The 27,384-nt window shown below is 37.5% G+C and overlaps 1 protein-coding gene across 30 annotated transcripts in view; it reads right to left on the reverse strand.

Moving 5' to 3' along the window:
- LOC105493186 (bromodomain adjacent to zinc finger domain 2B) overlaps nt 1–27,384 on the reverse strand; it is a 412,599-nt gene that overhangs the window by 249,241 nt on the left and 135,974 nt on the right. For 26 of the 30 annotated variants that reach the window (XM_071072832.1, XM_024796394.2, XM_011760666.3 and 23 more), the window contains one exon: nt 5,103–5,145. The exons of 2 other annotated variants lie outside the window; for them this stretch is intronic. The gene's annotated coding sequence lies outside the window, so the exon portion shown is untranslated. Of the gene's footprint in view, nt 1–5,102; nt 5,146–17,276; nt 18,818–19,122; nt 19,240–27,384 lie in introns of all 30 variants that reach the window. 2 more of the 30 variants (XM_071072833.1, XM_071072834.1) reach the window with 2 other exon arrangements.

Genomic DNA, 27,384 nt, shown 5'->3' on the forward strand with positions numbered 1-27,384 from the left:
AGTCTCACTATGTTGCCCAGGTGGGTCTTTAACTCCAGGGCTCAAGCAATCCCCCATGTTGGGCTACCAAAGTGCTGGGATTACAGGAATGAGAGCAACTGTGCCCAACCAAGAAATTTTAATAAAAACAGAAAAAGTCACTTTATTTAAAAGGTTGCCGGCCGGGCGCAGTGGCTCACGCCTGTAATCCAGCACTTTGGGAGGCCGAGGTGGGCAGATCACGAGGTCAGGAGATGGAGACCATCCTGGCTAACACGGTGAAACCCCATCTTTACTAAAAATACAAAAAATTAGCTGGGCATGGCGGTGGGCGCCTGTAGTCCCAGCTACTCAGGAGGCTGAGACAGGAGAATGGTGTGAACCCGGGAGGCAGAACTGGCAGTGAGCCGAGATCGTGCCACTGCTCTCAAGCCTGGGTGACAGTGAGACTCAGACTCAAAAAAAAAAAAAAAAGATTGCCTTGTGACAGATTATTAAATATATAGTAAAATATTAAGTAAGAATATTTGAAGATAAAATATAGCCACTCTAATAATGAAATTACATATAAACAAAACTGCATGTATATGAAACTGCACAAATACACTCAGAGAAGACAGAGGATTAAGGGAGATTTAAGAAAATAACCTCTGAATTATTTTATTATACTTTCTATAAATGCTGTTTAGACATCTTTAATCAAGTAAGAACTAATCACAAAACAGAACAGTAAAAATTCTAACAGGATAAAGCAAAGTCAGGTTAGTCCAAGTTCTCAAATCATGTGATTTTAAACAAGTAACTTTACAGATATCGATGAGTATGATGAGAGTAAGAAAAATGTAGTATGTGCCATCTTTTGTGCTAAGTGCTTTATGAGCAATGTTTCATTTAATATTCCAGACATCATAATATTATCCCTACTCTAGAAAAGAAAAAATTGGGTCTTAGACTAAGAAATTGACTCAGGATCACAACAGCTACAGAAGTAGCAGAACACAAACAAAAACAAAGGTTTTTCTAACCCTAAGTCCATGTCCTTAACTATTATGTGCACTACTTTCCCTCAAGCTCTCTAAACCTTGATTTTCTCACCCATTACATAAGGGGAATGCACAGTACTCTAAACTATTCTATAGTTCATTCCGGTTTTTTAAGATGTTGCCATTCTAGTTGTCTGTCTAGTTGTCTAGTTGTCACTCCCTTTTCCTCAAATAAAAGAACATTAACAGGTCTAATTGGCCTCCTTGCTGAAACTTGCTGAAAGTCAATAAAGTTATCACTAATATACATAATGTAGAAATCTATTTATTAAAACAGACAAAATGGCCACAATTTGTAAGTAAGGTAAATTTGAATGTTTAGGATATATCACTGATCTTTATGGTTGATTTCACGTCCCTTGTGTATCTGTAAAGGAGTAAGCCATAAAGTTCTATCAGGAAGAGGGAGGAAAGCTAAAAAAAACTGAATTTAAATTTCATAATCCTTTTAAATTCAAATAATGCATCGTTTTATAGATGAAGATACTGAGGCACAAAGAGGCTGACTTGCTGGAAGTCACACCACTAGTACACAGTGACATTAGTACTTGAACTCTATTGGTTCTAAAATCTAAGCTCTTTTCTATCCACCCTGCTTCCTGTGGTTAAATTATATTAATTTATTAATATCCTTATTTCAATTTTAACATAAGAACACTAAAGATAGTAATTGATTTAGCACTTTCTGCTTTATCATGAATGCCAACAAACATTTGCTGAATATAGTAAGAAGATGTGTATTAAAATAAGTATCTTAAATACAATTATGTTATCAGTAACACTGGAGTAATAAAAATTAAGCATTACCAAATTATTAGGAACAGAGAACTAGGCTGATTAGGGAACACCTCAGGGAGATGATTATATGTGGATATGCTATTAGAGAGAAAGTTTGATTTCACCAGAAGAAATTATTTTTAAGTGTGAAAATAAAAACAATATTCTAGGTAAAGAGAATAACATGAATGTAAGTGTGGAGCCAAAACGTGTATCCAAGGTAGGGAACGTAGTCCACATTAGGTAGAGTATACCATTCTTATTCTTGAATAATAGAAAATATGCTGAAGACAGCCTGGGCACAGTGGCTCACTCCTGTAATCCCAGCACTTTGAGAGGCCAAGGTGGGTGTATCACTTGAGTCAGGAGTTCGAGGCCAGCCTGGCCAACATGGTAAAACCCTGTCTCTGCTAAAAATACAAAAATTAGCTGGGCATGGTGGCGCGTGCCTGTAATCCCAGCTACTTGGGAGGCTGAGGCAGAAGAATCATCTGAACCCAGGAGGCAGAGGTTGCAGTGAGCCAAGATTGCACCTGGAGTGCCCAGGCTGCACTCCAGCCTGGGCAACAGAGTGAGACTCTGTCTCAAAAAAAAAAAAAAAAAAAAAAAGGAAACAAAGAAAGAAAAGAAAATATGCTGAAGACAAACTGAGGAAGGATCTTAAATACCAAGTTAGAAGGTCTGGATTTGATCACACAGAAAATGACAAGCCACCACACGTTTTCTTTTTTTTTCTTTTTTCTTTTGAGACGGGAGTCTCGCTCTGTAGCCCAGGCTGGAGTGCAGTGGCGCGATCTCAGCTCACTGCAAGCTCCGCCTCCTGGGTTTACGCCATTCTCCTGCCTCAGCCTCCCGAGTAGCTGGGACTACAGGCGCCCGCCACCTCGCCCGGCTAGTTTTTTGTATTTTTTTTTTAGTAGAGACGGGGTTTCACCATGTTAGCCAGGATGGTCTCGATCTTCTGACCTCGTGATCTGCCCGTCTCGGCCTCCCAAAGTGCTGGGATTACAGGCTTGAGCCACCGCGCCCGGCCGCCACCACACGTTTTCAAGTAGAGAAATAAAAGGAACCGAGCAATGCTTTAATCAGATTAAACTAGGAGTTGTGTACAAGTTTCAATGGAATTGATAATGGCCAGGAAGAAGGGAGATCAGTTAAAAGGTTTTGACATTTATATACATTGTGACATCAAAGAAAAAAACAGAAATTCTCCTGACTTCTGAAAATTTTGATTAAAACATATATAAAGTGTATATTACATAATATATAAATAGCTACTACACTTCAGCTCTGAAACAGCCCATAATATAATCCCCCTCTCTAACCATAACATTTTACCTTTAGTTATTACTATGTCATCTCATTATACCAGTTTATGTATCTATGACTAGTCTCCTGACCTCTCTACTTCCTTTGGATAAATCAGCCCTTTCCCGGCCTCATTTTATTCCAGCCACATGGTAAACATATATTTGAACTACTCTCTCACTAGTACTCTCAACCTGAATCAATGTTGAAATCTACCCTCTTTTCTTAACTCAAAGGGCTGGCAAAAGCCTCACAACAGTGACATAACAAAGTTAAGGTTTCTAGTATCAGTCACTTATGAACCTCTCAAATGAACACTTCTTACTCTTTAACTGATATTTAACATCTAATAATATTAAATATCACTTCTCTTCCTGAAATTCTTGGATTTTGATCAGTTGCAATTAATTACTCTCTTAATATTACCCTAAAAATAAACTGTGGGAAAAAAATTTAAAACAAAAATAAGCTGTGGGAGTCAGCATTTTTCAGTTTTAAAAAAGGTTTCATTTAATGCTAATGTTAACTTCTTTGGTTGTAAAGCACTAGATGCTGAACAGAAGGTTTCTATAGAAATATGTCAATATTTTCTTATGAAATATTCAGTTGGGGCAATAAAGTTCTAATTAAGAAAAAATAAACAAGGAAAGAGCTACAGATCAAACAAAGCTAAAATGCTGCCTTAGGAAAATGAATAAATATGCTGTAAGTATTAGTAGACAAAATTATGATGATAAAGCCTTTAAAAATAAAATTTCTCTCTAGCCTCTGCAAAATGTTAAACTTAACAAATGAACCAGTTTAAAAAAAAATGATTGAACATAAATACAAACATTATCTATATGTGAATTTATACTTCTAATAATGCTTCTGGATTTAATGAGTTAAATTAAAATAGAGTTAAAGAAGCAGCAGGATCATGGAGTAAATAATTTAGTACAAATTTATCTGTTATTTAAGAGAATTTTTTTTAAATGATATAACGTTCATGATTGTAATTCAGATTTTATCACTTAGAATTTTCTAATGTGGATAAAGGCCCTGGTAAAGTTTTTCTTTAGGTAATATATGTCCTTATACACAACAGAAATTAACACTTAAAATTAAAAAGTATCAGTTCCTTAAGAGAACCATCTTTATCAAAAAATGCTCCATATCTGGAAGACTCTACAAATCCTATAAATATCAATAAGAAATTTAAGCAAGATGCCTAAAAACTCTACCAAGGCTATATATATGTGGTGTGTGTGTGTGTGTATATATTATATATATATATATTTTTTTTTAGACCAAGTCTCTCTATTGCCCAGGTTGGAATGCAGTGGCACAATCACAGCTCACTGCAACCTCCAACTCCCAGGTTCAAGTGATTCTCCTGCCTCAGCCTCCCGAGTAGCTGGGATTACAGGTGTGTGCCACCATGCCCAGCTATTTTTGTATTTTAGTAGAGACGGGGTTTTGCCATGTTGGCCAGGCTAGTCTCAAACTCCCGACCTCAGGTGATCCACCCACCTCGGCCTCCCAAAGTGCTGGGATTACAGGCGTGAGCCACCACGCCCAGCCTACCAATGCTACATTTTCATAATCTTTCCTTAGTAATTCATTACAATCTCAAGTAATTTACTTTTATATGTATTTCCTAATGTGGAATCACCTTAACCTTTCTGCCATTTTTCAGTAAAACTAAAAACTCAAAACAGATGACATTCAGAGTTTAACTCACACTGAAATAATTTAGTATATTTAGGCCTACAATTTCAGTTGTAAATTAAAAGTAATTTTCATTTTAAATGTTTTTTAAATCCTTTAAAGCAATATTTTAAAAGTATTTAAATAACTAGCTAGAAGTATAAGATATGATTCATTTAAAATGTTAACACTCAACTGGCTAGCAAAAGAAATAATAATTTCAAATTATAAATGTTTTCTAGGTCAATTCTCATTCTCAGAGAAAACCAAACTTCCTTAAAAGCTTAACTATCATTTTGGTCTTACTGTGATCAATGTGGTCAATCTTGTGACATCACTGTTGGGAAACCTGCAATAGGAAAACAGAATTAGCAATCAGCTGAAGCATACTTAAGAAATTTCAGAAACTAAAAAGTTTGTTCAAAATTTGTGTCTTTCTTGATGCCATAAGTCATACTGAAATTAACCTACATTATCAGGGTCCATATAATTAGCATGACAAAAATCAGCACAAAAGGACTGGAGTTTATTTATAGATCATTATTTATTATAGTATGGCAGGTCATGTTTTTGTTTATAATCACCAACACCCTAGGGTGAACATAACATATTAAAAAATAAACTATAGGACATTTGGGTTACAAGTTTTATTTGTCTTCAAGACAAATAAAAATGTACTAAGAAGAGCAAAACAATATCTTAAATATGTCACAAACTGAAGACAATTAGGTATTATTTATAAATACTTTTCTGTCTATGATTATCAGTACAGATGAGAACCAAAATGTCATCTACTTAATACTGGAGACATTACCACAAGCTAATGTTTATGAATAGTGACAAAATTATCAAAGGATTGAAAATATCACTGGGAATAATTCAGAAGAGGAAAAAAATATTTCCTAAGCTATAAATGGCTTCCAGTTTATCCCTGTGAAATCTAAATTTTTAGAATTTTGTTGTTGTTTTTTCAAGACAGGGTCTCACTCTCACCCAGGCTGGAGTGCAGTGGTGCGATCTTGGCTCCCTGCAACCTCTGCCTCATGGGTTCAAGCGATTCTTGTGCCTCAGCCTCCTGTGTAGCTGGGACGACAAGTGTGCACCACCACACCCAGCTAACTTTTTGTATATTTAGTAGAGACAGGGTTTCACTATGTTGGCCAGCCTGGTCTCGAACTCCTGGCCTCAAGTGATCCACCTACTTTGACCTCCCAAAGTGCTGGGATTACAGGCAAGAGCCACCGCACCCGGCCTGGAAATTTCTTTATTAACAAGTCTAATTTGAGATGAGCCCTTAAACGTTTAGTGTTAAAAAGTAAGACATGGTTATGGCATTTTAAGGTTCCTAATGGGCTTTCAGGTGTTATTTCATCAGATCCTCATAACGATTCCTTCAAAGGGGCAGGAAAGAGATATTCCTTATTATAGACTCCAGGAAAACAGAATTTAGAAATGATACATGACTTGTCTAAACACAAAGAACTGAGTTTTTCCTGGTTTATCTTTTACCTCTGACCTTTCACCTAGTCCACCCTACCAACTACTCTTCCTCACTCTGTTCTTAATTCAAAAACTATTACTGCTAGTTACCTTACTAGTTCATGATTACTGGCTCTCCTATATTACCATTATAGCCTCCCTACTTCTATTTTTTTTTTTTTCCTGCCTCAGCCTCCTGAGTAGCTGGGACTACAGGTGTGTATCACTACACCTTGCTAATTTTTTTTTCTTTCTTTCTTTTTTTTTTTTTTCTGGAGAGACAGGGTCTCACCATGTTGCCCAGGCTGGTCTCAAACTCCCGGTCTCAAGTGCCTACATCTGTTCTTAAAGCAAGTAAATCAAATCACATCATTCCCTTATTCAAAACCGTACAATGGCGTTAGCAGCTCTTAGAATAAAACCCACAATGCTTACTATCATGACCTCATAGGCCCTCTGTTACCTTGTGCCCTGACTGCATTTCCTGTTTCTACCATGTTCCAGTCACAAGCACCCTTTTGATAATCCCCAAACATATCAAATTTGTTCCACTTCAGGGCCTTGACACTTGCTCTTCCCTCTGCCCTCTTCATAGGACCGGTTTTCTCACTTCAATCAGGTCTCATAGCAAATGCCACCTCCTCAGAGAGGCCTTTCTTTACCACCAGAGGCTGTTGTCAGCTTTAACTTCCTGAAGGAACATATAGTACCTGGAACCCAATAGCTAATTAGCTGCTGAATGAATGAGTGAACAAGTACTTATCAAGTTCCTACTACATCCAGCATTATGTCAAGAGCTACAAAGGAGCCAAAAGAAAATTTAAGTAGAAACTCTTGCAAGAATTACTACCTATTTAAAGAAAATATGCCATAACAACTTGGTATGCGTTTTTAAGTCACTGCAAGAAGCATTTGGGAAGCTTAAAAAAAAAAGCAAGGCAGGGGGTGATGGGAAAGCGGGGGTAGTGAATTAAAGGTGTACGATAATGAAGGTCTGGATAGTGAAGATGAGAAAACGCAGAGGGAATGGGAAACCCAAATCTTAAATGGTGAAACCAGAGGGCTTCATGCTAAACTATTAGGAACAAGGACAGCAAAAGAGTGAAAGATTACATCAAAGGTTCCCACTAACATAATGAAAGAAATCTGCAGTGGTAGGGTGGGGTGACTTTTGTTTAGAACAGTAGGACAGGCCAGTGTTACCAGAGGCCATTCAAATGAAGATACTTCCCACCAGCAGGTAGAAATTTAGAAGAGTCCAAGATTTGAAAATCGGTTACATAAAAGTACAGTTCAAGCCAAGACTGTGGGTGAGTTCACCAAGGGAATATGGAGAAAAAACAGAACAGCCAGCATAATTTGGCAGAGACCTGTAAGTAGGGCCCATGGGAAATAAGAAGTAGAATTGCAGGGTTTTTTGTTTTGTTTAAGTTCAAGAAGTAGAGACATAGAAAATACAATGAATAAAGGCACATGAAGAAAGATTTCCAAAGAGAAAAACATATTGAACAGTTTTAGAGGGGTAAAAATGTTAGAGGGGTAAAAGAAGATAAGACAGGAAACATTCTCTTTAAACTAACCTTCTCTACCCCTATCATACCAAATCAGATCAGAAGGCAGTTACAGGCGCGGGTGGTTCACGCCTGTAATCCCAGCACTTTGGGAGGCTGAGGCAAGCAGATGGCTTGAGCCCATAAGTTCAAAACCACCCTGGGCAACATGGTGAAACCCTCTCTCTACAAAACATAGAAAAATTGGCAAGGCATGGTGGCACATGCCTGTAGTCCCACCCAGCTACTCATGAGTCTGAGGTAGGAGGATGACCTGAGCCCAGGGAGGTCAAGGCTGCAGCGAGCTCTGATTGTACTATTGCACTCTATCTTGGGTGAAGGAGTAACCCTGTCTAAAAGAAAAAAAAAAAAGGTGGCCACGTAGATAAAATACATTATTCTCTCTGTATCCAAAAAACTGCTTTCAAGGACCTACTTGCCTAACATTAAGCTCTCAACTTTAATCAATGCAAAAATAAGTCTTTTGATGGTAACAGAGTCAATACAAGAAGTCTTGTGAAGGAAAAAACTACTTCTATAAAACCCTGTGATTCAAAACAGGTATTAAAACTATTGTAAACAGTTACACTCAAACTATGCATATCTGAATAAAAGATAAATTCCATTTTACTTTTGATTTTTTGGAAAAATTTTAAGTTAATTAAGGATAGATCTACAGTTAAAATATATACAGTTTACTTAAAGTACTAAAGCTCATAGGATAAAAAACTAGTAAAGGCATTCCTTCCTCATGATAGCAATTTTTATACATGACTCACTAGGTACTTGCAATTGCATGAGGAAAAAAACACGTGAAATTAAAACGACACTAGAGGATGAAGCCAGACTAATCTTAAAGCTGCTCATAAAAATCCTAAGTGGCTTTTACGAGCAAAAGGTAATTCTTTCAAATCATTTCAAAACTAAGAAACGTATTCAAATTACACATATAAAAAGTAATGTTACATTTTATGAAAACATAATTCAACTAATGTATTGGTTATATGCTACTTCTCTACAAGTCACTGTTTTAGTAAATATGCACAGAGAAAAATCTCAATAATATTAACCCCCAGAAAACATCTACAAGTATTACCCACCTACCAATGTGGGAAAAGAATTTTAAGTCATGATATGCAATCCTATGAGTATTTTTCTAGCAATCAGCATGTACTATCTTTATTTTTCTTCATGCTCTGCCCCAAAACAAAGTCTTTCTTTATGTACTCAATTTTAACATACTCAAGTTTTAACCTTTCCTTGACAATAGTACATACCTACAAACTATGGATAACTACAATACTACATACCTACAAAGGATGGACATTCATCCATACCTACCTCAGTAAAAGGAATCAATGAAATAAATGAATAGAATATCTATCTGCTTTTTCTCACTTTGCTCAATCTTAACACAGAAGTAATGCTGATTAATCCTGAAATTTGTTTGTAATCAACACAAAATATTTAATCATTCATTTATATATCAGGTTGATTTTTTGTGTGTGCTCTATGCTCTTTTCAAGGTATGGTTATACAATAAAAAAATTATTTTCAAAATTTATATATGAAAAATAATCTCACAAATCATGTGCTATTTGTAGATGTATCAGTGTTGTTATCTTAGATTATAGACCATGGACATGGAGAAGTTAAGGACTGTCTTTATCATTCTCTTTTTAAAGTGTCAACTGTACATATTTTGGCATTTATTTTTAAGGTTTAACAACATTTTTATAGAACAACTTTTTTTTTTTTTTTTTGAGATGGAGTCTTGCTCTGTCACTCAGGCTAGAGTGCAGTGGTGTGATCTCGGCTCACTGCAATCTCCGCCTCCCAGGTTCAAGCGATTCTCCTGCCTCACCCTCCCGAGTAGGTGGGATTACAGGCACCTGCCACCACACCCGGCTAATTTTTGTACTTTTAGTAGAGACAGGGTTTCCCATCTTGGCCAGGCTGGTCTCAAACTCCTGACCTCATGATCCACCCACCTTGGCCTCCCAAAGTGCTGGGATTACAGGCGTGAGCCACCACGCCCGGCTAAAACCCTAACTTGCTAATCATTTCAAATACTGACTTTTTAAATTTGAAGATTATTATTCAGTAGGGAAAAAAAAATCACAGGCTTAGGATATAAGCAATACTTTTTTGGCAGGAGGGGAGGATACTTGAAAATAATAGAAAATTATATACTGGGAAACTGGTGACAATGTGATCTATCCAGGGTTGTGCAACAGAACTTTCTGCAATGAAGGGAATGTTCAGTGCCTTTGCTGTCCAATATATACCTGCTATGATTTGGATATGGTTTGTTTGTACCCACCAAATCTCATGTTGAAATTTTATCCCCAGTGTGATATTGCAGGAAAGTGGGGCATAAGGTAGGGTGTTTGGGTCATGGGGGTGGATCCCTCATGAATGGTTTGGTGCTGCTCTGGCAGTAATGAGTGAGTTCTTGCTTGAAGACTTGATTGGTTCTTAGGGAATGGGTTAGTTCCTGTGAGACTGAGTTGTTATAAAGCCAAGAGACCTTTGGGTTTGGTCCCTCTCACCCATGCCAGCTTCCCCTTTGACGTTCTCCACCATATTTTGATGCAGCCTTCATGAGAAGCTGAGCTGATGACAGCACCATGCCTCTTGTACAGCCTGCAGAACTGTTAGCTTAATAAACCTCTTTTCTTTATAAACTACACAGCTTTAAGTATTCCTTCATAGCAACTAAGACAGTAGCCTATAGCGAAATGTGGCTACTGAGCACTTGTAATATTGCTGGTGTTACTAAGGAACTAACTTTTAAATATTATTTAGTTTTAATTACTCAAATTTAAATAGCCACATGTGGCTTATGGCTACCATATCAGATGGTACTACTATGTATTTCAGAAGCCATACCTGGACTGAACCGTAAATGGTGCTCCTAAATATTTGAAAAATTGTTTTCTCCATTTTTTATGACTGGAAAAAGAAAACCTCAGTTCTATTTGGTAGGATATGTACATTTCAATAAAAGTGCTCCAAGTTGGGAGGAGAGGAATTCTTACATCTTCAAATGTCTTTCAAATTTATGTTTGGGGAAATGGGTTTATTTTACCATAGAATCTTTAATGTATAATAGAGCTTCTGTGGGAAACGAATCTTGGGTTTTGGAGAACTGAGTTTTTAACCTCTTCAGATTGCATCATTATTGCTTGGTATTTAAAAGCTGCAATTTGCTTTACATTGGTCAGCTGGGCAGAATTGCTTTACTTTGTTTTCTCATGTACTATTATGACTGAAACTAAATTTGCATTTCCATAAATTACTGAGAGGTATCAATAATTACACTATCCTTTCTGCAAAAAACTGGCATTCCATCAAAAAGCATTTCATTCTTCATTTGCATCACTTGTCTTTATTGTTCTGTGTGACTGAAACTTCTCTAAAAAAAGGTATAATTCCCATAGGTTGAATCACAAAATTTTCAGACAGCTTACAAAAGCCTTATTATATGAAGTTTAGCGAGAGCTGAGATGACAACTTCTTTGTTTTGCTGGTGATAAAAAACCACAGAAATGAAGCACAACTGGCTATTAGACTGTGTAAATTTAAAAACACACACACACATAAGCTGCCTGTTTTCCCACACTTTACCACTCTATTCTTTCAAGACTGGTTAGCACTTCTCAACATCTTTACTCACTCCCTCTTAAGTTTCCATTTTAGAGCCACAAATGGGCTTCCAGTAGAGGAAGGAGGTAGTAGCACTGCCAACTGCTATTGAAACATTCTTGAGGTTAATGTATACACAATATCCAAAAGTGAACCAATCACTTGGGTGAAGTAATACAATGAAGTTTCATTTGAGAAAAATTATGTGTTGTTTTAGTTATATATACTTTTATTTCTCTAACTATAAGTTTTTAGGGAATTCAATTCAAATTGTAGCAACCCACAGACAGCTTTACGTTAAACCTTTAGGAATTAATATTAAGTTAAAGCACATTGTCTGATTATAGAAATTTTAAGTTTTTTATATCAAAATTAGAGTCCATTTTGGTCCTGCCCATGAATGCCAAATTGACAGATAATTTGACCCTCACAAGATTGCTTTTTTACAAAAATATCACTCGAATAAGCCAGCAATCAAGACAGACATAAGGTAACAGTTTTACAAAGTTTTCAAGCACCATAGCTAAAGAACAGACGTGATGCTATCCCAACCCACATCTTCAAAAATCAATTTCAGACTATGGCTGTGAAGACTGGAAAAATAATCATGCACTCTAATAATACAGAGATCAAAGAAATATTTAGTCAGATCAAATAACTGAAGTTATCACTAATAAATATTAAGTTTCAGAAAATTTGTATTTTACTCTTTTATTCAAAGAACACTGCTATGAATATTTAGAGAAATTAAATAATGATTACTGCTCTTGGTTCTTCCTAGAACTTAGAATAATTTCATCACAAACAAAAAATTTGGTCTAATGTTTTCAACAGGGACTACATAACCCTGGTCCTTACTCAGAATTTTGGCATATATTCATTATGTACTTTAGGCAATCTATCAGTACTTCTTCAGTTTGCAATACTGTAATTATTGACTTCACAAGGGATATTGTGGTTTAGTTAACTACATTTGTAACATTTTTTGAGGGTCACGGATGAAAGAGGGGTGTAAGGCATACATACAATTAATTTATATGTACTTGGTGAAAAAATGCCACTTAAAAATATTTAACAGCAACAACATGGATGAACCTTAAAGACATTATATGCTAAGTAAAATAAGCCAGTCAAGGACAAATACAGTATGATTCTGCATATATACGGTACCTAGAACAGTCAAATTCATAGAGACAGAAAGTAAAATGATAATTACCAGGGACTAGGGGAAGGAGGAGTGGGAGTTATTATTTAATGGGTACAGAGTTTCAGTTTGAGAAGATGAAAAAAGTAATGGTTGTGCAACAATATGAATAAATATACTTAATGCCACTGAATACGCTTTAAAATGGCTAAAATGGTAAATTTAATGTTATGTATATTTTACTACAATTAAAAAAAACTTAACAAGTGTGAAAATCAGAATATGAATCACAATCCAATTTTAACATTTTCTGATTCACTCATTAAGACATGAATCGAATCATTCTTTTGTTCATTCAGTAAATATTTATCAAATGATTTCAATGTGGCAGATACTGTGTTAGACCTGGTAGTATAGCAGTCAACAAGATGAAGGCTGTGCTTCATAGAAGCACATTTTCGCAGTAGAGACCTACAATATCATTTTTGCAAACTATCCTTCTTATAGTGGTAAGTACTACACTGAAGGGTAAAGAGGTGAAATGATGGCAAGGATATATCTCTGAGAAGATAATTACCCTGCTAATGAAGTAAAAAGGAAGACTCTAGATAGAACAGAAGTGCCAAGGCCCTGAGGGGAGAAGGTCTGGTGTTTTCAAAAAATGACAAGAATGCCCAGGGCTAGTGCAGAGTAAGATAGGGGGTAGGAGAGCAAGGCAGAGGCCATAGAAGGCCTGGAAAGCAACAGTAAATACTCTAGATGTTATTCCACATGTGCTGAAAGCCATATGGGATGTTATGACTATGGGAATGATGTGATTCGATTAAAAAAAAAAACCAGCAACACTCTAACCACTGCATATGGAATAATCTTGGGGATATGGAGAATCAAAACACAGTGACCAGTCAAGCAACTATAGTAACTCAGGTAGAAAAAAGAAGACTATCGTGGTAGCCATATTGGTGGTGAAAAAAGTAATTATTTTTTATATTTGGTTGCTGATGACTAAACAAGAAAAAAAAAACCCAACATAATTAAGGATGATTCCAAGGTTTTGGTGAGGTCAACTGGGTAAATGACATTGCCAAATTTTGAGATAAAGAACAATGGGATAGAAATAGGATTGCTGGTGGTGGTAGTGGTAATAGTAGTAAGGAACCAAGAGTGTGATCTTAACAAAGTTAAGTACTCAAGTAAAGAGTTTCAGGAAAGACAACATGACAAAGTATGACAAATGCTGCTGGGAAAACAACATGAGGGCTGAGAAATGACCACTGGATTTAGCAAGATAAATTATTTTTTGAGACAGAATCTCACTCTGTCACCCAAGCTGGAGTGAAGTGGCACAATCTTGGCTCATTGCAACCTCCGCCTCGTGAGTTCAAGTGATTCTCCTGCCTCAGCCCCCCAAGTAGCTGCGATTAGAGGTGTGCGCCACCACACCCAGCTAATTTTTGTAATTTTAGTAGAGACGGGGTTTAACCATGTTGGCCAGGCTGGTCTCAAACTGCTGACCTCAGATGATCCACCTGCCTCGGCCTCCCAAAGTGCTGGGATTACAGGCGTGAGCCACCATGCCGGCCTCAAGATAAATTTCACTGGTGTCTATGACAAGAATGTTGTCAGTGAAGTGGTAAGGACAAAAGAATGAATACAGTAAAAAGCAGAGAAAGTGAGATGAGGATATGAAAGCAGCATATATGGACAACTCTGACGGAGTTTTGCTCTGAAGGGTGAAAAGAAATGGTACTATACCTGGAGGGGGAGTGGAGTCTTCAAAGTTATTTTTGTATTAAAATGGGAGACAGTATAACACATATGCTGATGAGATGATCGAGAGAGAGAAAAAATGATGGCAAAAATTGCAGAAGCAAAATCAGTGATTACTAAGCATCTAATAAATGCTTAAGGCCAGACATGGTGGTTCACACCTGTAATCCCAGCCCTTTGGGAGGCAGAGGTAGGCAGATCACGAGGTCAGAGGAGTTCAAGATCAGCTTGACCAATATGGTGAAACCCCATCTCTACCAAAAATACAAAAATTAGCCAGACGTTGTGGTGCGCCTGTAGTCCCAGCTAGTTGGGAGGCTGAGGCAGGAGAATCGCTTGAACCAGGGAGGGCAAGGTTGTAGTGAGCTGAGATTGCCCCACTGCATTCCAGCCCGGGCAACAGAGTGAGACTCTGTCTCAAAAAAAAAAAAAAAAAAAGAAAAGAAAAGAAAAAGAAAGAAAGCTTATATCTGTCCTTGCTGCTGGAAATACAAAGGTAATAAATATAAGACATGAAACTAATTGAAGGATTCTATGGAAACTATATTGAAAATCATGAAGGGAAATACCACAAATAGATAATTAAAAAATCATTTAGAAACAATATTATTTTGTAATAGGCTGCCATGTTAAAAATATTACATAAAGCAATGTTGACACATGTGTTTTTTTGTTTGTTTGTTTTTTGTTTTTTTGAGACAGAGTTTCACTCTTGTTGCCCAGTCTGGAGTGCAATGGCTCGATCTGGGTTCACAGCAACCTCCGCCTCCTGGGTTCAAGCGATTCTCCTGCCTCCGCCTTCCAAGTAGTTGACATTGTATTTTTATTAGAGATGGTGTTTCTCCATGTTGGTCAGGCTGGTCTTGAACTCCTGACTTCAGGTGATTCGCCCACCTCAGCCTCCCAAAGTGCTGGGATTAGAGGTGTGACCCACCACACCCGGCAATGTTGACGTATCTTATGATGTGACAGCCATGTCCTTCTAAGCTATATACGTGGAGTTGAACAGTATAAAAATGTCATGTACAGCCTTTGATTTAATTAATCACAGTTGGATTTAGATGAATCAACCTTAGACAAAAAGCAAAGCCAGCAATTTAAGAAAATATCTCCACTGTGCTTCCCCTTCTCCCTCTGCAGTGTTGACCCATTTCCATTTTTGAATTTTCATTATCCCTGAATTCTATAATTCACCACCTAACAGGCCATTCATATATCAATCATTTACATTAATTTTCCTTATTTCCAGAGTACCCTTCCCTTTGCTTATTTAACTATTTGCCACTTGTTCTCTTGTCTCCTTAAAAAAGTTAAGAATTTGAAAGTTAGAAAGACTACTAATTACATATTTGTGTAATATATATGTTACTCAAACACACATTTGCATTTTTAACTTTCCCCCCTCTAATTATAAGATCCTTTTAAACCTTTTGTAATTTTGTATCTTTTACTGTTCTAAAATAAGATGTGAGGTAAAATACTAAGGTACGTAATATACAGAATAAAACGCAAACTAAGGAAATGGAGAAAGAAATAGGATGAGGTTAAGAATAAGGATGGAATTAAAAATGTAATCAGGGGCCAGGCATGGTGGCTAATACCTATAATCCCAGCACTTTGGGAAGCCAAGGCAAGTGGATCACCTGAGGTCAGGAATTTCAGACCATCCTGGCCAACATGATGAGACCTTGTTTCTACTAAATATACAAAAATTAGCCAGGCATGGTGGTGTGTGCCTGTAGTCCCAGCTACTTGGGAGGCTGAGGCAGGAGAAACGCTTGAACCCAGGAGGCAGAGGTTGCAGTAAGCCGAGATAGCGCCACTGCACTCCAGCCTGGGAGACAGAGCGAGACCCAGTCTCAAAGAAAAAAAGAAAAAAAATCATTTAACAAGACCCTGTAGCCTTTGTTACTGAGGGGACCTATAAATACATGGCTTTTAGTTTCCTGGTCATCAGTGCAAAGAAGAAATGGCTGTCATATACAGCTTTTATTTGTTTATATCACTTACAGTATTCATAAGGTAAAAATAAATCATTTTCTTGAAAGAAGCACAGTTTTTTGTTACTGAGACCTGAGGTAAGTCATTCTGCTGAATTGTCAAAAATACTCCAGTAAAGAAAATGTGGCACATATACACCATGGAATACTAAGCAGCCATAAAAAAGGATGAGTTCGTGTCCTTTGTAGGGACATGGATGCAGCTGGAAACCATTCTCAGCAAACTATTGCAAGAACAGAAAATCAAACACCACATGTTCTCACTCATAGGTGGGAACTGAACATTGAGATCACTTGGATTCTGGAAGGGGAACATCACACACCGGGGCCTATTATGGGGAGGGGGGAAGGGGAGGGATGGCATTGGGAGTTATACCTGATGTAAATGACAAGTTGATGGGTGCTGATGAGTTGATGGGTGCAGCACACCAACATGGCACAAGTATATACATGTAACAAACCTGCACATTGTTCACATGTACTCTAGAACTTAAAGTATAATAATAATTAAAAAAAAATTCCAGTAATAAATTCAATGTGTTTTGTAGGACTATTTCTTTAACATCTTTCAGAATTCGTCATGGCATATTTCTTGGGCATTTTGGCAGCTAAAATAAGAGGGTTTGAGAATGTTGTACATTATTTTAATTCCAGGACAAGTTTAAAATATCCAGAGTAACAGTATTCCCCATGTTTCAGGTATCCCTCCCTACAATATTACAATTTAAACATCAGGCTGGGCATGGTAGCTCACACCTGTAATCCCAGCACTTTGGGAGGCCGAGGCCAGCAGATCACGGTATCAAGAGATTGAGACTATACTGACCAACATGGTGAAACCCCATCTCTACTAAAAATACAAAAATTAGCTGGGCATGGTGGCACGCACCTGTAGTCCCAGCTACTTGGGAGGCTGAGGCAGGAGAATTGCTTGAACCCAGGAGGCGGAGGTTGTTGTGAGCCGAGATTGGGCCACTGCACTCCAGCCTGGGGGAAGAGCGAGACTCGGTCTTAAATAACTAAAAATAACCAAAAATAAAAATCACAATAAATTTTTTTGAGATAAAACTCACCAATTTAATCTCTGGAAAGTGTACAATTCAGCAGTTTTAGTACATTCACAATGTTGTGCAACCATAACCACTATCTAATTCCAGAACATTTTATCATTCCCAGAAGAAACACCATACCAATTAAGCAGTCACTCTCCATTCCTTCATCCGTCTCTGGTGAATTCTCTTCCTCCTCACCCATCAGATGTATTGCCTAGCTAATGAACAGCTGATGTCCATAGAAAATCATATTGTTAACATTCAACAAAAACTTGAAATTGTTAAATAATCAGAAAAAGATAGATATTAAAACAGCATGCAGCCTTTCAACAAAAACTATCAAAATCAATAGATTATAGCTTGAAAAAGAAAAAGCATGTAATTTTTTCATCATGACTGGATTAAGGTATGCAACAAAAAAAATTATCACTCGGACGAATCAACTGCTGAAAATGATCAAATTTGTATTTATATGTATTTAACTATAAATTATTTAAATGAGTTCTTAAGTTCTCATTCATGAGAAAGGAGTTCATGCAGACTGAAAAGTTAAAAAAAAAAAAAGCTCTTTTATTTTGAACTTTAAAAGTAATACTAGTTTTATTCTCTTTCAACAGTGGCTAAGATGGTTGCCTGGACTGACAGTGCCTGAATTACTCTGGACTGAACAGGCAACATGTTTCTTTAAAGTTATAGGAATAGAAGATACTGATAAATGCTCAAACTAATTAACCAGATTCAATTAGCAGCTAAAGTGAAAATAAAACTTCTGAGTTTCCTAATTGTGATTCTTAAGAGCTGAATTTAAAACAATAATACTGGGAGAAGAGGACAAGATCATGAAAAGTTGTCAAACTTAATCACTTGAATATCTAAATTGATTAGGTATAAATTTTAATTCACTACTATCTTAGTACATGAGTTTTACTATACTATTTTAAGTTCTCCCTTATATTAGGGTTTTCATGACACTAGATTACTTGAGATGATCTTTTTTTTTCTACTTATTGATGCACTGGCAGCATTTACTAAACGATTAAGAGATGTCATCTATTCCATAACAAATTATGCCTTGACTTACAATTTCAACATATATCTCTATTATAAATGATACATAAGCATTACATATTTACACCACTCAGCATTGTTCTCAAAACAACCAAAAAAAGATTTAAATGAAAAATAGATTATTATTCTCAAACTGCTAATGAATTAAACAAGCATAAAAGATAGAATTATTCACAGAGAATGGCTACCCACAGTCTCTGAAAAAATTATGACATGAGCTATTCAAGATGAAATAATGATTGGGGAGCAATTCAAAGAATATCAACTTTTGCAACACACGCAGTTTCTGTTCTTCCTTTTCCTATCATACCTAGGCAAGACAGGTAAAAAACTTTTAATAAAAATAAGAAACAAATTGAATGCTAAACTTCTATAATTACCCAACTCCCTAGCAAGTTTTCTAATACTAAGCAGAAAAAACATAAAAAGATACAAATAAAATATACGCATTTTTAAAAGTTGTTAGATTTAGGATTTTACAAAGTAACATATAATAAGAGATATTTAAACTTTAAAAATATACTTTTTAGATTCAAAATAAAAAATGATTTCACTTTTCTAACTATTTTATTGTCATAGTATTTCAAAAACGTAGCCAGATGTGGCAGCACATACCTGTAATCCCTGCACTTTAGGAGGCTGAGGTGATAGGACTGCTTGAGCCCAGGAGTTTGAGACAGCAGTGAGCTATGACCACCCCAGTGACTCCAGCCTGGGTGACAGAGCAAGAGCCTGTCTCATAAAAAGAAAAAAAAAAAGTTCATAAATGAAAATTAGGTCATTTTCAGCAGTTAATTCACCTGTGAGATCATTTTTATTGTTGTCTACCTTAATTGAAATAAGCCAGGTCAATAGGTTAAAATACAAAAAAAAAAATCCATGATGAAATAAAGTCTGTGCACAGTGTCTGACATATAGTACGCTTTCAATATACATCTGTTAAACTAAGTTTTGGGAGGCTGAGACGGGCGGATCACGAGGTCAGGAGATCGAGACCATCCTGGCTAACACGGTGAAACCCCGTCTCTACTAAAAATACAAAAAACTAGCCGGACGAGGTGGTGGGCACCTGTAGTCCCAGCTACTCGGGAGGCTGAGGCAGGAGAATGGCGTAAACCCGGGAGGCGGAGCTTGCAGTGAGCTGAGATCCGGCCACTGCACTCCAGCCTGGGCGACAAAGCGGGACTCCGTCTCAAAAAAAAAAAAAAAACAAAAAAACTAAGTTGTATATATTATCTGTGCCTCACCTTACTCTGAGGTACAATACCAGTGTAAAGAGAATAAAGATTCTTATCTATGGTTTAAAACTTAAAACTTAGAATGTTCTTACTTAGAAATCAATTTCACTTTAGAAAACAGAATTTCATTAAAGTTTTTTTTTTTTTTTTTTTTTTGGAGACAGAGTCTCGCTCTGTGACCCAGGTTGGAGTGCAGTGGTACAATCTCAGCTCACTGCAATCTCCGCCTCCTGGGTTCAAGCGATTCTCTTGCCTCAGCCTCCAGAGTAGCTGGGACTATAGAGGCCCGCCACCATGCCTGGCTAATTTTTGTATTTTTAGTAGAGACGGGGTTTCACTGTTGGCCAGGCTGGTCTCAAACTCCTGACCTCGTGATCTGACCGCCTTGGCCTCCCAAAGTGCTAGGATTACAGGCGTGAGCCACCGTGCCTAGCCTCATTACAGTATTTTTAATGGGATTTCACAGTACAGAAGGCAGGACATAAAAAGTATAAGTAATACTCAATTTGAAAATCTTTCCTATATATCACTCTGAGAAGATAGTGACCTCACCTTGACTGACCTTTTCCTGCCATTTATATCCCAGCACATTTTTCACCCTTTCTCTGTCTCTGTCTTATTTCCATTTGTCAGGCAAAAAGCAACCTTCTTCAGAAATACTTTTTAACCTCTGACCTCTCCCTTCCAACTCTAGCTGCACTCCACCGCACTCCCTGCAGGTTGGATAAGTGTGGTAATCCTAATATTTCATAAGATGCTATGCATATCTTTATCATTGAATAATTTATACCCTATTGTTAGCATTTTCTTTTTTTTTTTTTGTTTTTTGTTTTTTGAGATGGAGACTCACTCTGTTGCCCAGGCTGGAGTGCAGTGGCACGATGATCTCAGCTCACTGCAGCCTCCTCCTCCTGGGTTCAAGAGATTCTCCTGCCTCAGACTCCCGAGTAGCTGAGGTTCAGGTGCCTGCAACCATGCCTGGCTAATTTTTGTATTTTTAATAGAGATGAGGTTTCACCATGTTGACAAGGCTAGTCTTGAACTCCTGACTGCAAGTGAACCAGTGAGCCTCAGTCAGGATTTTCTTTTTATCAATTTGTTTTCTGTCTTCAAATTTCAGAAAAGCCGGGATTATGTCTGATACTGATGGGGTTTAGGAAATGCTCTCCCAAAAAACATGACACTGTAACATACTGAATATTTTAAGCTAAAGAAATCTGAGAAACAGCATGTGCAGGAAGCTTAGCCATGAATCTAGGATGTGTAGAAAGAAAGATATTTTTCCTTCCCTATAATATACAGTAGATGCTGGGGTGTAGTAATAAATATTTGCTCTTTACCCCTAGTTACCGGTACAGGAATCCTAAAAACCCTGGAATTCACTGTCTTTTATGCTAAACAGATGATTTATGGGGTGGGGACAGCTGGACAGCATCATCGTGGGTCTGCTCTGCAGAAAAACCAACCACATGATTAGGGAGTTAGAGCTTTCAGTACTACTCCTGACCTCCAGAGAGGGGAAAGGGGCTGGAGACTGAGTTCAATTGCTAATGGCCAATTGTCTTAGTTCCTATTTTGCTGCTATAACAGAATGGCACCACATGGGTAATTTATAAATAATAGCAGTTTATTTTGCTCACAGTTCTGGAGGCTGGGAAGTCCAAGAGCATAGCACTGGCATCTTGTGACAGCCTCCATGCTCCATCATAACAGGATGGAAGGGCAAGGGAGTGCCCGAGATAAAGAGAGGATATCCATCAAATCCACCTCTTGATCAGGAGCCTACTCCCAAGATAACAAACCCACTTCCCAGGTAAGCGCATTAATCCTTTCATAAAGGTGGAGCCCTTATGGCCCAATCACATCTTAAAGGCTGCACCTCTTAATACTGTTACAATGGCAGCATCAAGTTTCAACATGATTTTTGGAAGGGACATTCAAACCCAGTACAAATTTTCATCAAGCATGCCTATGTAATTAAACCCCCATAAAAACCACTAAATTATGGGATTTGTAGAGTTTCCAAGTTGGTAAACAGATCCATGTGCTGAGAGGGTAGCACACCCTGACTCCATGGGGACAGAGGCTCCTATGCTCAGGATCCTATTACACATTGCCTTATATACCTCACCCACTGGATGCTCATTTGTATCTGTTATAATAAACTGTAAGCATAGCACTTTCCTGACTTCAATGAGTCATTCTAACAAATAACTGAAACTGCAGGGGGTTGTGGGAACCTCTGATTAGTTTCAGCCTGTCAGAAGTGTGAGTAACCTTGAGACCCTATTGGTGGCTGGCATCCGAAGTGGGGACAGTCTTACGGGACTGAGACCTTAAACCGTGGGGTCTACAATAACTTCGAACAGTTACTGTCAGAATGGAATTCAATTGTTGGAGACCAAGTTGGTGCTGAATAATTGGAGAATTTGTTTTTGGAAAAACACACACAATACTCAATACATTTATTTGGGATAAATCAATAAAGGAGTGAAAGTGAACAATAAATAAAAGATATATTAAACTACTCATATATTTTATTATTATGCGTAGGTATGTTTGTAACACTTTTTAGAGCTAGATTTTTGCTGTTCGTTCAATTAATTTGTATTGAACTTTTCCATATAGATAGTGCTTGCTTTATATTTTACAATTATTTTAATATAAGTACACTCTTTTAAACTATTATTTTCAAGTTTAAAAACACTTAAGTCAACATGAATTATCAAAATCAAAACAAAAACAAAAATCAGATTCTCCTTTATGAAAGACAGAGATTAGCATGAACGGACCTGCCTCTCTCTTAATATTATTTATCATAAGCAACATGAGAATGAGGATTGTGTTTATTGGAATTTTCTTTTCCAGAGATTAACAGGGTGCTTAGAACATGAGAAGTGGTCACTATCTGCTGGAAAACAAAAAGAAATATTATGAGGGCAAAATATCAAAAGGAGGACCAGAAAGTGGGAAAGGAGAAAGTTTTCTAGAGAATTGAAAAAGGATTTAAAAAGGAGGGGTGAGATATGACTGAATTAGGCCAAAGATTATAAGTGACTTTGAAGAAAGTAACTTCAGATAAATTAGCATGAAAAGTTAATAAGACTGTACAGAGGTAAGATATGAAAGGAGAACCTGTTGCAAGAAATCTGGTAATAAGAGATCCAGAATTGCCAAAATAATCTTGAAAAGGAAGAATAAAGTTGGAGGGTTCACACTTTCTGATTTCAATTTACGACAAAGCTACAGTAATCAAAGTAGAGTAGCTTGGCTTAATGCTAGACCTTTAGATCAACAGAATAGAACTGAGATTCAAGAAACAAACCCTTACTTACATGTATAGTCAAATGATACTTTACAAGGGTGCCAAAACAATTTAATGGGGAAAGAATATCTTTTCAACAAAAGGTGCTGGAACAACTGAATATTCACAAGTAAAAGAAGGAAACTGGACCCCTACCCCACACCATACACAAAAAGGAACTAAGAATGAATCAATGACCCAAACATGAGAGCTAAAAACATAAAACTCCTGGAAGAAAATAAAGGCATAAATTTTCTTGACCTTGGATTAGGCAATGTTTCTTAGATATGGCATCAAAAGCACAAGCAATCAAAGGAAAAATAGATAATGTGGACTTCCGTCCTTCAAAGGACACTATTAAGAAAGTGAAAAGACAACCTACAGAATGGGAGAAAATATTTGTATATCATATATCTGAAGACAGCTGTATCCAAAATATATTTTTAAAAAACTCTTATAACTACTTAATAATTAAAAACAACACAGCTAGGCACAGGTGCCTCACATCCATAATCCTAGCAGTTTGGGAGGCCAAGGTAGGTAGATCGCTTGAGCCCAAGAGTTCAAGACCAGCCTGGGCAACATGGCAAAATTCCTTATCTACAAAAAAATACAAAAATTAGCTGAGTGTGTTGGCATGTGCCTATAGTCCCAGCTACTCGAGGGCTGAGGGGGAGGATCCCTGGATCCTGGGAGGTTGAGGCTGCAGTGAGCCATGATGTGCTACTGCATTCTACCCAGGGTGACACAGTGAGACCCTGACCTTAACAGATGGACAGACAGACAGACAGCCACACACACACACACACAGACCACAATTTTAAAATGGGCAAAGGGTTTGAATAGACATTTTATCCAAAGAAGATACACAAATGGCCAATAAGCATAAGAAAAGATGCTCAATATCATTAGCCATCAGAGAAATGCAAATCAAAACCACAATGAGATAGCACTTCACACTCACTAGAATGGCAACAAACAAACAAACAAACAAACAAACTAATAAGTGGGGATGTGGGGAAACTGGAACCTTACACAATGCCAGTGGGATTGCAAAATATTGTAGCCACTACAGAAAACATTTTGGCAGTTCCTCAATAAGTTAAACATAGAGTTATGTCACCCAGCAATTCTATTCCTAGTATATACACAAGAGAACTACAAACATATGTCCACAAACAAAATGTATGTACGTGAATGTTCATAACAGCATTATTTCTAATTATTCAAGTGTTCATCAAATAATAAATGGATAAACAAAAATATGACATACTCATACAATGAAATATTATTTGGTAAGAAAATGAAGGCTGGGCATGGTGGCTCATGACAGTAATCCCAGCACTCTGGGAGGCTGAGGCAGGTGGATCACGAGGTCAAAAGTTTGAGACCAGCCTAACCCCGTCTCTACTAAAAATACAAAAATTAGCCAGGCATGGTGGCACACGCCTGTAATCCCAGTTACTCAGGAAGCTGAGGCAGGAGAATCACTTGAACCCAGGGGGCGGAGGTTGCAGTGAGCCGAGATACCACCACTGCATTCCAGCCTGGGCAACAGAGCAAGACTCCATTTCAAAAAAAAAAAAAAGGAAGGAAGGAAGGAATAAAATTAAGTTGTGATACATGCTGCAACAAGGATGAACCTGGAAAGCATTATGTTACATGACAGAAGCCAGTCACAAGAGACTATATATTGTATAATTCCACTTACATGCAATGTCCAGAGTAGGCAAATCCATAGAGAGAGAAAGTAGGATAGTGGGTAATGGGAGCTGGGGGAACAGGAAATGGAGAGTGACTCCACAGGGAGTCCTATGCTCCTATGCTCAGGATCCTTTTGGACCTTCCCTCATATATACCAGGGTTACTCCAGCCTGGGCGACAGAGCAAGACTCTGTCTCCCAAAGAAAAAAAAACATGCGAAAAGGAAGAGTGGATAGCATGAAAGAGGTTAAAATATACTGGATAAAAAATAGAAGTGAAGTCAATTCAACAGGTATGTTTCAAGTGCTTACCATATTATAGACACAGAGTTATACAGAGCTATAACATTAAGGATATAAAGGTAAATGGAGGAATTCATTAAGTCGAGAAGGCTTAACAAACCTTTGCCTCCAAACAAGCCAACACCCAAATGATTTAATTTAAATAAAATTAAAACTGCTTTTAAGGTTGGACCACAGTATTTGCCACTACTTAATGATTGAACCTCTTTGTGTCTAAGATTCCTAATCTGTAAAGTGAGGAATGGAGACCCTAGATCACTCACTTCTAAAATCTGAAGAGTCAAAACAATGTTGACAGACTAGAAATTGGAATAATAGGTCAAAATTCACAAAAAGTATGATTTTAGTCCTATATTTACATGCATTTTATTAACATGATTATAAAACTCTTGTAGTGATACTAGTATGTCCTCAAGAATATCATTTTCAAAAGATAAAAATTTTAATATGATTGAATATGAAATCTCCAAAAATACATTCTTAGAAAATCTAAGAATCTCTATGTTTTCCTTCAATCATAGCAACTGCTTTTAGACTATATGAAGTTTGGAGGACAGAAAGCTCAATTCTACAAACAGCATACTAAAATTGCTAGGACCAAAATTCACATACAGTAGTAAAATATCTTTCCTTTAAGATCTAGAAACTGAAATCCTGAGACACAAACAGCTTCACAACATTACTAAGAATATAAATTAGCTCCACAATTTTATTTAAAAGGTCAACTAAACCCAGCTGGTCTTACTGAGAATCAGTAAAGGAAATCTGAATTTGATTCCTAGATTTACTATACACTAGCTATGTAATCTTGGGCAAGTTACTTAGTCACATCTCAGTTTCCTCAACTGTAAGTAGAACAAATATACCCACCTAAGAGAATTCTTGTGAGGATTACACAAATAAATATATGGAAAGCTCTAACAGCATAACATCAATGTGGTCGAAAGATGTTGACAGATAATTTATAGAAAAAATAAAAGAGATCCGTCTGGTCAACAAAGTGAGACTCCGTCTTTACAAAAAATAAAAACCAACTAATAAATAAGAAAGAAATAAAGGTGACCAATGCATGAAAATAAACTAACTCTTATGAATAGAGAAATGCAAATTTGAACAATCTTGAGTTATTATGCACCAATCAGATTTTATCAAAGGTTTAAAAAAAAAACCAAAACAAAGCCCTCAGAATTAGTAGTTTTAGAGGGAGTGTAAATTGATACCACCACTCTGAAAGACAGTTCGGTAACAAGTATAAAAGTTTTGGCTGGGTGCTGTGGCTCACACTTGTAATCCCAGCACTTTGGGAGGCCGAGGCGGGCAGATCACCTGAGGTCAGGAGTTTGAGACCAGCCTGACCAATATGGAGAAACCCCGTTTCTACTAAAAATACAAAATTAGCCAGGCGTGGTGGCACACGCCTGTAATCCCAGCTACTCGGGAGGCTGACGCAGGAGAATCACTTGAGCCCAGGAGACAGAGGTTGCAGTGAGCCGAGATTGCACCATCACACTCCAGCCTGGGCAACAAGAGTGAAACCACATCTCAAAAAAAAAAAAAAAAAAAAAAAATTGATCCAGTAATTTCGCTTTCAGGAATTTAACCTGTGCAGATAATCACAAGGGTAAAAAGTCACATCCATAAAATGCTCATCATAGAACTTTAATAGTTTGGAAAACTTAGAAATCATTTAAATGTCTATTAATGGACAATAATTAAATTACAGTATATCCATAAAATGATCTGCAGTTATTAATAATTTATATTCTCTACACTAGTTTAAAAAGGAAAGTGTGGCCGGGCGCGGTGGCTCACGCCTGTAACCCCAGCACTTCAGGAGGCCGAGGCGGGCGGATCATGAGGTCAGGAGACAGAGACCATCCTGGCTAACATGGTGAAACCCTGTCTCTACTAAAAATACAAAAAATTAGTCGGGCATGGTGACCTACGCCTGTAGTCCCAGTCACTTGGGAGGCTGAGGCAGAAGAATCGCTTGAACCCCGGAGGCAGAGGTTGCAGTGAGCGGAGATCACGCCATTGCACTCCAGTCTGGGCTACAACGTGAGACTGTGTCTCAAAAAAAAAAAAAAAGAAAGCGTGGCTAGGCACGGTGGCTCATACGTGTATTCTCAGCCCTTTGGGAGAACGAGGTTGGAAGACTACTCGAGCCCAGGAGTTCAAGACCAGCCTGAGCAACACAGTGAGACCCCCATTTTTCCAAAAAATTTAAAAATTAGTTGGGTGCAGTGGTGAATGCCTCTAGTCCCAGCTACTCGTAAGGATGAGGCAGGAGGATCATTTGAGCTCAGGGGGCCAAGGCCGCAGTGAGCCA

Source organism: Macaca nemestrina, chromosome 11 (assembly GCF_043159975.1).
Source record: "Macaca nemestrina isolate mMacNem1 chromosome 11, mMacNem.hap1, whole genome shotgun sequence".
In the NCBI taxonomy this organism is placed as follows: Eukaryota; Metazoa; Chordata; class Mammalia; order Primates; family Cercopithecidae; genus Macaca; species Macaca nemestrina.